Source organism: Sceloporus occidentalis, unplaced genomic scaffold (assembly GCF_023333645.1).
Source record: "Sceloporus occidentalis isolate IW3139 unplaced genomic scaffold, rSceOcc1.0.p SCAF_32, whole genome shotgun sequence".
Classification (NCBI taxonomy): domain Eukaryota; kingdom Metazoa; phylum Chordata; class Lepidosauria; order Squamata; family Phrynosomatidae; genus Sceloporus; species Sceloporus occidentalis.
In genome coordinates this window covers 1,781,386-1,794,247 of record NW_028317012.1, presented here as the reverse complement: position 1 = coordinate 1,794,247, position 12,862 = coordinate 1,781,386, and the positions used below count along the sequence as shown (strand labels likewise).

At 45.6% G+C, this 12,862-nt stretch overlaps 1 pseudogene; it reads left to right on the top strand.

Moving 5' to 3' along the window:
• The window catches only part of LOC149298463 (neural-cadherin-like), a 150,796-nt pseudogene that overhangs the window by 116,662 nt on the left and 21,272 nt on the right, over window positions 1–12,862 (top strand).

Genomic DNA, 12,862 nt, shown 5'->3' with positions numbered 1-12,862 from the left:
AATTACAAGGCTAAGAGATACAAATACAATTATGAAGTCATGAGTAACATTAAGTAAAAGTAAGTCTACATTGACAATCACAGTTGAATTCCATTCTTAGTCTGCTCCAGCCGCACTGCTGTTAATGTGGTTTTGTTTCCATTCCCAAAGAGATTACGAGCGGTCGGCTCCTTCTCATCTTCAGACAAGACCTGACCACGCTGAGGCTCGGCTTTCCAGAGCAGGTGAACATTACAGATGGAGAATGGCATCAGATAGACCTGCACATAAAAGATAAAGTAAGTTAATTAACACATCGTGAGCGAGACATGTAATTAATGCAGCCACAGGAAAGCTTAAATATTCTCCTTTACTCACAGAAGTAGAATGAAGGTGAATCTTTAAGAGCAGACACAGAGCTGCATTATACTCAACTAACTGACCCTCAGCTAACTCTCCATGGAACATATAACCAAGACAAGTCACACCAAATACACAACGACTCGAGTCACACGCCGTCAAATTTACTTAAGGAAAATGTCAACGTCGGGCAGTCAGGGAAGATGAATTACTGACTTCATTTACTTCGGTGCAGGGAGTCAGCCTGACTCTGGATCGCTGCCGCACGGCTTTGATAAATGACAGAGGGGATCGGAGGAAAGCTACTTACAGAGGATCGAACGAGTTGTGAAGTCCACGTAGTCATCATGCAGGACAGAAGGTATGAAGCACACGGACGGCTTGGGCGGGAGATCAGGGCTGACTTTACTGCAGTCACAGACGATAAACCGGGATTAATGCCTAGCGGCTGCTCCACTGGGTTTGCAGTCTGCGTGGATGAAGAGAAAGGAAGTGTTGAAGAATCATGACAATTTTTATGCATGTTTAATATTATCTGCAGTAGTAAAGCCCCACACCACGTGTTACTGTGATCCGTGTCTGATATGCATGCCATTCTCTGCAGGTTTTGGGAGCCGGATACCGTTCTGCAGCTAAGAGGCGTTGAGCAGTCATCTACTCGTTCCCACAATCTCCTTCCGCACAAACCCTTTAAAGGCTGTCTCCGCAACGTCGTTCTTAATAAGCAGGTAATGACTTTCTATCACACAGAGTATCGCTTACCTCTTACTGCAGACGGCCGCTCTGTAGTGGACGTGGGAGCTGCGGATGCATCTGGTAAACTGGATCAGCTTCGGTACTTTGGGGGTCACTGAGTAGAGGGACGCGGTATAACCAGGTGGGTTAGTATAGTCGTGGCCGGTATCATGTAGGACAGAGGTTGGTAATGATTCCTATAAGACACGAATAAATTAGAAAGTTTTGATTAGTAACGTGTATTATTACCAATATTCAGTAACATACAACTCGCAGATATGCAGCCGGACTGCACGAGGAGCCGGGTCCATAGACATTCTAAGGGTAACAAAGGGTAACTAAACCGTAAGAACGCAACCGGTAGCGGGGTCTGTATCAAAGCTTTCCGCCGAGTTATCTGAGCTACTTTGTGTTGACCTGCAGAATGATATCTAATAATTTTCTTTATGGGGTGTGTGTGTTTCCTTTAACACAGGTGTATGATCTAGCAGCCCCGCTGGAGGCCGTTAATAGCTCCCCAGGCTGTGCGAGGAAGGGTACAGCTTGCTCATCACCCGCACCCTGCGACTCTTTGCGTCAGTGACCCCCAGACCCCCAGCTGTGATTGCCCACCAGGACTGCGGAAAAGGTACAGGCTTGGCTTTCACCGATGTGCTCACGGGTAATAACTCTACAAGAACATTAAAAGGAGAGACAAACCTGAATTAATGGTTCCACCACCTCGCTGATAGCACAATGTCTCCCAATATACAATGTGTTTTATATTAAGCCATTTAGAAGAAGTGCTACAAATAAAAAATGTAACATTGTATCCCACAAACACTTTACTCACGTGGTCTTCGTTGTAATGGAAGATGTTCTTCTGGTGTCCTCAAGGTCCTGGCTATGCCCAGATCCGTGATAAACTCCTTGGTTTATGGTCTTCCTCCTCTTGCAGCGAGACCACAACAGAATTCTGACGATCAGCGCTGCGAATGGAGACACAAGAATTATCCTCTTGAAGCATGCAAGGTACTGAATATTTTTTATATTTTAATGCTTTTTCTTGATCCATCATGAATAACAGGGTTGCTACCAATCTTAACTTGCCCTGATCCACCCTTGGTAGGACTTCCAGCACTGTATAAACCAATGCCCTTGGGTTAATGAATGACCGATCCCCTTAAAGGTGGTGCTGAGCCCCCCTCCCGGGTTACATTGGAGGTAATGAGGGAGACGGTGTGTTAAATTTACCTATGATCGTCAGGAGGCAAATCAAGATGATCTAAGGATTGCTGATCCAGAGTCCAGGGCTGAAGACGTGACATCCGCTCCCGACGTACCCCTATGCGCAGAGGTGGGTGAATTTGGCTGGCGAGCGTGGCACGTGTCGTGTTTGCAGGTGTGGCTGGCACATACCGTGTAGACGCAGTGAGCCTCTGTGCCGTTCTCTGTAAGCAGGTATCCGGGGGGGCACCTGTTGAGTTACAGGGAGAGAAGGGGTTAAATCTACCATAACAGCGGAAGATCAGATACATTTTAAGCCAGTAAAACGAAATCATGTAAAGTGTTTCAAAATGTTTTTCTCTTTCATACAGGACAACGATTCTCATTATCCCTCGACACATGGGAGTGGTGGTTTAACAATCGAGTGGCGTGAATGCGGTGTATGGAGTGCAGCTTAACTGGGAATGCTTAGAAAGCACAAGGTAGGACCCCAAAGCTCTGTGTTCTGAAGTCTTGTGACCCAGCACGCGTTGGGTGATACCTGCATTCGTGGCTCATCCATAGATCAACGCAGACAAAGCCGCGGCTGCAGGGGCTGCTGCTACAGACGTCTTAGACGCAGTCTTCGGTCACTCCTTCCCGGCTTATAACTGACACCGGCGAGGCCGTCGTGTTCTCCATGGCCAGGCGGTAGCCGTTCAGTCTCGCGTTCTTTATGCATCCTGATTACACAGAAGGAATTGGAGATCAGCGCATGATGGGACAGTGAGAATTCAGGATCGTATGGTGTATTCCAGGTAATGACGGGCAGGGAGAGTCTTTATACCCCATGGATTTACAGACGGCTTCTAATCTTACATTCACTAGAATTGCTTTCAATTTTATTGAAGCCCATTGTTGTGAAAGCGTAAACGCTTATCTTATTGGTAACTATTGTTTTCCTGAAAAGAAAGGAAGTGTTGAAGAGTCATGACATAGTTTTTATGCATGTTTAATATTATCTGCAGTAGTAAAGCCCCACACCACGTGTTACTGTGACCCGTGTCTGATATGCATGCCATTCTCTGCAGGTTTTGGGAGCCGGATGCCGTTCTGCAGCTCGGAGGTGTTAAGCAGTCATCTCCTCGTTCCCACAATCTACTTCCGCACAAACCCTTTAAAGGCTGTCTCCGCAACGTCGTTCTTAATAAGCAGGTAATGACTTTCTATCACGCAGAGTATCGCTTACCTCTTACTGCAGACGGCTGCTCTGTAGTGGACGTGGGAGCTGCGGATGGACCAGTAAACTGGATCAGCTTCGGTACTTTGGGGGTCTCTGAGCAGAGGGACGCGGTATAACCAGGCGGGTTAGCAGGATAGTCACGGCTGGTATCACGTAGGACAGAGGTTGGTAATGATTCCTATAAGACACGAATAAATTAGAAAGTTCTTTGATTAGTAATGTGTATTATTACCAATATTCACTAACATACAACTCGCAGATATGCAGCCAAACTGTGTGAGGAGCCGGGGCAATAGACATTCTAAGGGTAACAAAGGGTAACTGAACCGTAAGAACGTAACGGGTAGGTCCGTATCAAAGCTTTCCACCGAGTTATCTGAGCTACTTTGTGCTGACCTGCAGAATGATATCTAATAATTTTCTTGATGCAGTGTGTGTTTCCTTTAACACAGGTGTATGATCTAGCAGCCCCACTGGAGGCAGTTAATAGCTCCCCAGGCTGTGCGAGGAAGGGTACAGCTTGCTCATCACCCGCACCCTGCGACTCTCCTTGCGTCAGTGACCCCTGGACCCCCAGCTGTGATTGCCCACCCGCTCACCAGGACTGCGGAAAAGGTACAGGCTTGGCTTACACCGATGCGCTCACGGGTAATAACTCTACAAGAACAATAAAAAGACAAACCTGAATTAATGGTTCCACCACCTTGCTGATATCAGAATGTCTCCCACTATAAAGTGTGTTTTATATTAAGCCATTTAGAAGTGCTATTTTTCATACCAATAGTTATGTTATATTAAAGAGACTCACCTGAACCAGGACATCTTTGTGAATGCCCAGAGTATAGTGTAGATTATTGGAAAATGGGGAGTCGCGGTGCGATCATCAAGGAATCCATTCGAATGTTTGTGGCCAAAGCTCCGCCAGACAGGACTCTTCATACATCACATCTGAACGCTCTGCCACCGCTTGGTGCTCTGCTGGGCGATCATTTCAGTATCATAGTGAATAGCGTAATCCGCATTATATACTCATCCTTTTGCAGATGTCCACGAACACTTCTTCCATCCTGGAGGCCACATCCGGTACCTGCTCCCTCATGCTCTCCATCTGCAGCGGACACATTTTCAGGCAACGTTAAGAACACGCAACGCCGACAGCATCATCCTGCGTTTGTCTTCTAAGGACCGGAGCGAATCCATCCACCTGCAGGTAACAAACACAGCATGAAGTCCATACCGTGACACGTGCCATGCAGCACGTTGGGTAGAGTCGCGTCCACATCTGAAGCTCCCGATTCAGAGCAGCTGGTAGATGGGACAGCTTTAGGGTCATTGTATTTCAGCGTTCGCTACGAGAGCCCAGAGTGCTCCACTGTTAGGTGGTCCGGGTCCGCAGCAATGGCGAGCAGCCTGTAGATCATAGCGGAGCTTCAGCACCCAATGGTTCAGCATGACCCGGGGATCTAACGGCACCGTTTGTTTTGTCGAGGTGAGGCATGGGCTTCTAACAGTCTCCTACAATCTCGGAGAGTGGAACAAAGCTGGCTTGGAAAGGATGCAGAACGAGTTCACGCTTCGCTTTAATGGAGGAGGGGAGCACAGAGACGACAGCAGCTCACAGGACCTACAAAGAAATTAAAGTCGTTCCGAGATGCGCGACTCTGGGAAGCATCAACCAATCGGGTTATCCAGGTAAAAAAACAATAGTTAGATAGTAAGCGTTTACGCTTTCGCAACAATGGGCTTCAATAAAACTAAAAGCATTTCTAGTGAATGTAAGATTAGAAGCCGTCTGTATATCTATTGGGTATAAAGACTCTCCCTGCCCGTCATTACCTGGAATCCACCATACGATGCTGAATTCTCACTGTCCCATCATGCGCTGATCTCCAATTCCTTCGGTGTAATCGGGAAGCATAAAGAAGGCGAGACTGAACGGCTACCGCCTGCCCATGGAGTACACAACGGCCTCGCCGGTGTCCGTTATAAGCCGGGAAAGAGTGACTGAAGGCTGCGTCTCCCACGTCTGTAGCAGCAGCCCCTGCAGCCGCGGCTTTGTCTGCATTGATCTATGGATGAACCACGAATGCAGGTATCACCCAACGCGTGCTGGGGTCACAAGATTTAAGAGATTAGAGCTTTGGGGTCTGACCTTGTGCTTTCTAAGCATTCCCAGTTAAGCTGCACTCCATACGCCGCATTCACTCCTCTCGATTGTTAAACCACCACTCCCATGTGTCGAGGGATAATGAGAATAGTTGTCCTGTATGAAAGAGGAAGAAACATTTTGAAACACTTCATGATTTCGTTTTACTGGCTTAAAATGTATCTGATCTTCCGCTGTTATGGTAGATTTAACCCCTTCTCTCCCTGTAACTCCACAAGTGCCGCCCAGGATACCTGCTTACAGAGAACAGCACAGAAGCTCACTGCGTCTACACGGTATGTGCCAGCCACCCCTGCAAACACGGCACGTGCCACGCTCGCCAGCCAAATTCACCTGCCTCTGTGCAGAGGGGTACGTCGGGAGCGGATGTCACGTCTTCAGCCCCGGACTCTGGTTCAGCACTCTTATGGCATCTTGATTTGCCTCCTGACGATCATAGGTAAATTTAACACACCGTCTCCCTCATTACCTCCCATGTAACCCGGGAGGGGGGCTCAGCACCACCTTTATGGGGATCGGTAATTCATTAACCCAAGGGCATTGGTTTATACAGCGCTGGAAGTCCTACCAAGGGTGGATCAGGGCAAGTTAAGATTGGTAGCAACCCTGTTATTCATGATGGATCAAGAAAAAGCATTAAAATATAAAAAATATTCAGTACCTTGCATGCTTCAAGAGGATAATTCTTGTGTCTCCATTCGCAGTGCTGATCGTCTGAATTCTGTTGTGGTCTCGCTGCAAGAGGAGGAAGACCATAAACCAAGGAGTTTATCACGGATCTGGGGACCTTGAGGACACCAGAAAAAAACATCTTCCATTACAACGAAGAATGCGGCGGCACGAAGACCACGTGAGTGAAGAGTTTGTGGGATACAATGTTACATTTTTTATATGTAGTTTGTAGCAAGTTTAAGACTTTGGTCCGCTTACCAACTAATACAAACCATGGACAATTACAGGCCAATAACGGGTGGGAGCTGCTGCTGATCCTGGAATTCTGATACAATCCGTACTCCATACGCCTTAAGCCGCTTCATACACAGCTGAACAGTTAAAGGGATAATTGCCTTGTGTAACAAGATGGAATGTTTTAATTACCCAAATCACACTCAAAATACATTTATGGGGGGGGTAGGCAAGCACAGATTTGGTGCAGGACGGGTTAAATTGGATGAATGCTCGTTTGGTTCGTTCGTCTGTCTCAGCGAGTTCCCAATCAGTTTTAATTCGAGTGAATGTTCTCTGCAGGACGCATTCAATGCGACAGAGCTCCAGCTGTGTGATTGGAGCAGCGCCGCGCACGCTTTCTGCAGGAAGACCGGAGGGCTTCATGGAAACTGTCCCTTAAGCTGCGATTCCGAGACGTCTGTCAGCTGCGTCGGAGCGGAGCTGTTCTTTTACCTGCGGAGATTTCGGCCGATACTTCTACGACGCGTTCCAAGAAGCTGCCTACATCCAGCAAGCGCTTTCATGCGACAGCTTAAAGGTCTATCACGTGGAAGGAGACGGCTCCCCGGCGGGCAGCCTCAGCACGCTGGCGTTGTCCGGAGCCGAGGGGACGTGGAGTACGAGGAGGAGATGAGGAGATGAGATGGTGGGGGCCAAAGTTTGTGACTCTCTCTAAACTCTACTCTTACACGGACGCCGATGATCTGCAGTGAAAGAGCGATGATTGGGAAAGACATCCTATGCTTTTGGCAGAGACTTGCGGTGATAACATTGAGGATTGTGCACCCAAAGCAACAATGGTTTGATCTGGAGAAGCTGCAGAAATAAAGGACAGAAAGCAGACCAAAGAGCTTACAGTCTAACCAGTGGTATCCCCTCGCTCACCTTGGGACGGAGTCCACCGTGTCTGAAGATGTCCAGAACAGCAGCAAACAGATCTGCAAACCTAGAGCCGGGACAAGAAGCTTGCATTAGTTCTCTAGTTACCCTTTATACCCCCGCGTGACTCCAATTAACGTCTGATCACCGCACCCCTATCAAAGCTTTAACGACTCCATTTAACGAGCTCCACCCGGGACTGGGATTCCATTTCCTTACGAGGGCCCAATAAGGATAGAGGATTTATTTCATTTTAACATTACGGGGCTCACTCGGCCCACCCACGTGACCCCCCCTGTTCATGCCTTACCGCCGGCATGCATTCACCTGTGCCAAAGCCCCAGCTCCCTCTTCTGTTTTCACCCTTTAAAGATTGAAATAAACTCAGTAAAACAATTATTTGGCTCTTTGTCCTCAATTTGTAGTAAAACATTGTTAGGGGCCGGCGATTAAAACAAAACCATGGAAACAATTGGAGACCAACCCAAAACTTCATGAGGCCATTTTTGCTGCATATGGTAAGTTCCAGCCCCAATATTTGTTTTATATAGCGCCATCATATTAAGTAGCGCTGTACAATGGCTAGACAGGGTATAAGCCGTATGTAACATAAGATAACTTAAAACACAGGTGAGGAGGGCCCGCTTGTGTTAATAGGGGGCAAACCCTGCATTTTCAAAGTATATTTGACAAACACATTTCAAATAAAAAATATATATAGAAAACCGCTTCTAACAGGATTATGGCCCTTGAGAGCTCCTGTATACTGCGAAAGAGCATCTAAAAGTATGAAGTTAACCATTTAAGTAACCAAACTACTGAAAAACTTATGTAACACAAAGAAATTACTTTCACAGCATTAGGTAACAAAAGGCAAATAAACTTGTACCAAAAAACTATGCATACCCTGACTATGTGAGACTTAAAGAAACGATCTCTGCTTCTGGGGGGTAGATCTAGAGGGCTGCATTCATTTCAAAATCACAGAATTCACAAACCTTTGCCGGTCAATCTCCAAGCTCAAGACCAGAGCATCAGCTCCACAGGACCAACACAAAGTTCTGGCTGGAAGGCTGGAGAAACGCCCGGGTTAAATAGACTTTTGATTGAGGAAATGAGGTACAGGTGTGAGTCAGGAGCAGGCAGGCATCTTATGTCCATGGAGAGGTAAATAGTGCAAAATATATGTAGATATAGCTTGTTTCATGGCAAAACAGCAAAAAGTCTAGTTGTCTTGTGGCGTAATGGTGATTCAATTCCTGGTAAATATATATTATTATAGCGGCTGCGCGTATATCTAAGTCTTCAGAGTAGGTGAATTTGAGTTTATCTATTATGGACGAATGCACTTGGGATGTAGAAATAGTGAGGCAAACTATAGCATTGGGAATGCTGTTCTGCCAGTGACAGCAGACGAGAGGGATTTAGAGTAATAATTACTGATGACTTAAAGGTAAGCAGACAATGCCGTAAAGCGTTGGAAAAAGCAAGCAGGGTGCTGGGTTGTATAACAAGAGGCGTTTGTAGCAGGAAGAGTTTCTGCCTTGTATTGTAAATTATAAATCATCCAAAATGTTATACAAGGAAACATGCTTCTCTACGTATATATTTTGTGCTGTTCCAATAGCATGAGCATCCTGCCATCGTGTACTATTCACCATACATCAACGGGCCCATCAGGAAATACTACTTTACAGAAAGGGTAGTGGATGCATGCAATCACCATACAGGAGAAGTGGTAGATGTTAATACAGTGAAGACATTTAAGCAAGCATGGGATAGGCATAGGGCTAAGCTAGATATAGGATGAGGCCAGATACTAAGGAAAGGACTCAGAGGTTGGGCAAACTGGATGGGCCGAATGCTTCTTATCTGCCGTCACTTTCTATGTTTAACACAGGCAGCCAGAAGGGACCCTTGCGCTCTCTCGGAAACTTTACTAAAGGAGCCAGTCGACATTGGGTGCTCATTGACTCTTACTATTAGGTCCCTCAACATCGACATCCCTCACATCACAGTGTAACAAAATACACATCCTGACTGTAAGCAACGTCTACCATCCGTTATATTTCCAGAATATGAACTTCACTTCCTAATCACAAATTCACACGGCTTTTTGCAATCCATTTATTAAATGCAACGTTTTTTTGTAATATAAATAAAAAAAGGACATATCTCTTACTAATAAAGCTTTTCGACGCGCTGGGATTGGAATCAGCAATCCTTTGGATGGAAGATGGATCGCTTACCATTATGCCACACGGCAGTCACACAAACAATTCTGTTTCACATTTATATACCGGCTCCGTGATCCAGGCACAGGCAGGCATTATATATCCACGGGGAGCATAGCCATTTGTGAGAACCTTGTGGTGTGATGGTTAAGTGAGCTGCCTATGATGTGCTGGGTTGTTGGTTTGATTCCTCAAGGTTGTGTTTGAGGAAAAAATCTGCTGTGTAAATATATAATTAGCTGTATGGACCAATTATTATTTTTTTCAGCACAAAATATCTTTAGATAACGGCATAAAAACAGGTGCCTTATCTTGTGATTCAATTCCCATGAGTCCTCACATACACAAACACACCATCACACACAAACACACTCATACACACTCATACACAACCACACCAACTCATGCACTCAACCTAAGGCCAACACCACCACCACAGACACCATGGACACCACTACTGTTAAGGCTCATGGGAATTGAACCAGCAACCTTTCAGTATGGTGCATAAGACACCTGACCATTGTGCCACCCACGTGGCCAAGAATTTCAGCTTTCCGTAGTCCTCTTATCCTCACATGCACTCGTCACAAAAACTTATATATATTTACATAAGTCAAGCTGGGGGAACGAACCGGGAACCTTCTGTATCGGAGGATTTACACCTAACCTTTGCACCACCACGTAGTTGGAAACTTCTACACCCCACGGATATATTACACTCGCCTGCCGCCCCTACGCACATCTCCTCAGGAACAGGCAGGCTTTATACGCCAAATGGGGAGACAAAGCGCATAACAGCATTGTGGCATTGTGGCTAGGTGGGATGCCTACAAAGGACAAGGTTTCTGGCTCCATACCTAAGGGTTCTTGTACAGTGTGGTTGTGTAAATACGAACACAGCCACTCTAACTTATACACAGCTCACAAAAGTATTTTGTCTTATATTTTTAGAGCAAATATTTTTAAAAGTCAGGTGTCTTATCGACTGTTTTATACTTTCCACGATTCCTGATTTACACAGCCACTCAAACACATACACACACACCAACACCACAATGTTTATTTGACCTATCCCTGAACTGTAAGGAGGGAGGAAAAAGGAGAGAGGTGCAGCTTAGTGAATGAGGGGACAAAGGGACTCTGGGGATGATTATGGGGGAGAGGACCCCCCAAAGTCACAGTATGGTCAGACGATGGAAGACGGCATTAACTCTCACAGTCTTCACTTAGCCAGTGTGGCAAATATTTTATTTTGAGTTGTGGGAGCAGAGGGAGTGATTGCATGCTAGGGGGTGTGGAAGGCCCAAGTTTTGATACAAACATTGCACTGTTACCAGTGTTTAATATATTACTGTACTTGTTTGCACTTGCACATAAACAATCTCTAATTAAACTATCGGTAGTTGTTTGTTACAAGATGTTTTCCTTTCTTTTGTGTGGGGCGGCAGAGCCAGAGTAATCGTCTGCACGGGGAGCCTGAACATTCTAAACGTAACCTTCAAACAGGGGGCGGAACCAAACTTTGATTGGGGTCAGCTGTCATTCAATTAACACCTGCAGGTTTGCCTTAAAGAAAAGTCCCACAACAGGTTGGAAGATAAACAAGCCCTCATTGAGTTGCTGTGACTCAAATTCAATAGTTTGATGTTATTTTCCTTGTCTCCACTACCATAATGGTGACAATGTAACTATATAGTTGGGGTTAACTGTTCCAGATTTTAAGGGTCGTTTTATATTATGTCCACAAGGCGGCGCTATATGTTCACTTTATAGCCTGATGAAACCCGTGCACATTTTAAGGGCCAACTATGACATTTTTCCATTATTTTTTAAAAGAACTAATGGCTCATCCAATTTCCAATGAGCCGAATTATTTGTAGATATTTAGTTTAAAAGAAAGGGAGCTGAAGGTGACACAATTAAATACGCTTAATATGCTGAACGTATATATTTTTAAAAGGCTGCCGAAAATGGTTTATGGTCATAAATCTCTACTGTGTAATTCATGTGGATACCCAAAAGGGATGACGGGGAAACCTTTAGCACCCAGGATCCTTATTCCTAACTCCACAATGTAAAACAATAAAGATTTCAAGTGTCCTTTAGTCTCTTAGTATCAACAAAATACTGTACGTGCGTATAGAGCGATAAAGTGATTATTATTCATTACTGATATATATAGCACCATCATATTCTGTAGCGCTGTACAATTGGCAGGTGTATCACCTAACAAGGTACTCTCTGTTTAATAAAGAGAGGGCTGGAAGGAGAAGTGCATTTCGCTGTTTATTAGGAAGGGTCCAATCCCGGGGTTTCCTCCAACAAGAAATGTTGAGCTGGCCCTGTATAATGTATAACTCAATAGGCGAGGAGACTTTGGAGAAATCTCATAGATTTAACTATACATTACACAGACATTATCTTCCTGCAGCAAAAGCTCACCAGGGATGAGCATTTATAGTGTATTAAAATCTATTACAGAGCCACCCAGCTTTGAATATGAATATATATTGCCCTCAGCACAGAAATCCAAAAGGCAGCTCTGTGCCGCCATATACCTGCAGCCTACAGCATCAAACAACAGATAAGTAGCTTAGCAGAACATATTTTGTGTACATGCGTGTGTTCATGCGTGTAAACATGCACCAGGCTATACAGTTAACATATAGCGCCACCTTGTGGACACAATATAAAATGACACGTTAAGGCAAACCTGCAGGTGTTAATTGAATACATTTGAATTTGGGGGTGGAGTTGGGGGTAGATTATATAAGTGGCTGTTTTCCAGGGCTCAGCTTACTTGGTTGCGTGTGCTGTTGGGCTTTAGCTGTCTTTTCTGTTTTGCTTTCTGGCTTTTCTGTTTTGCTTTCTGGCTTTTCTGTTTTGCTTTCTGGCTTTTCTGTTTTGTTTTCTGACTTTGCTTCTCCCCCACCCCTGCTGTCTTTTGACCGCCCCTGCAGGTTGGTGGGTTGATTGGGACATGGAGGAGCTGCTCGCTGGCGTGCGGAAGGCTGCGTTGGAGCATGGCTCTGCACTGGAGCCGGTTTGAGGGCCTGGAAGGCCGGTGAAGAGGAATCGTCTGCCGTGTCGGTTGAGTCCTGGAGAGGAGGAGAGGCCCGGCGAGAATCGTGG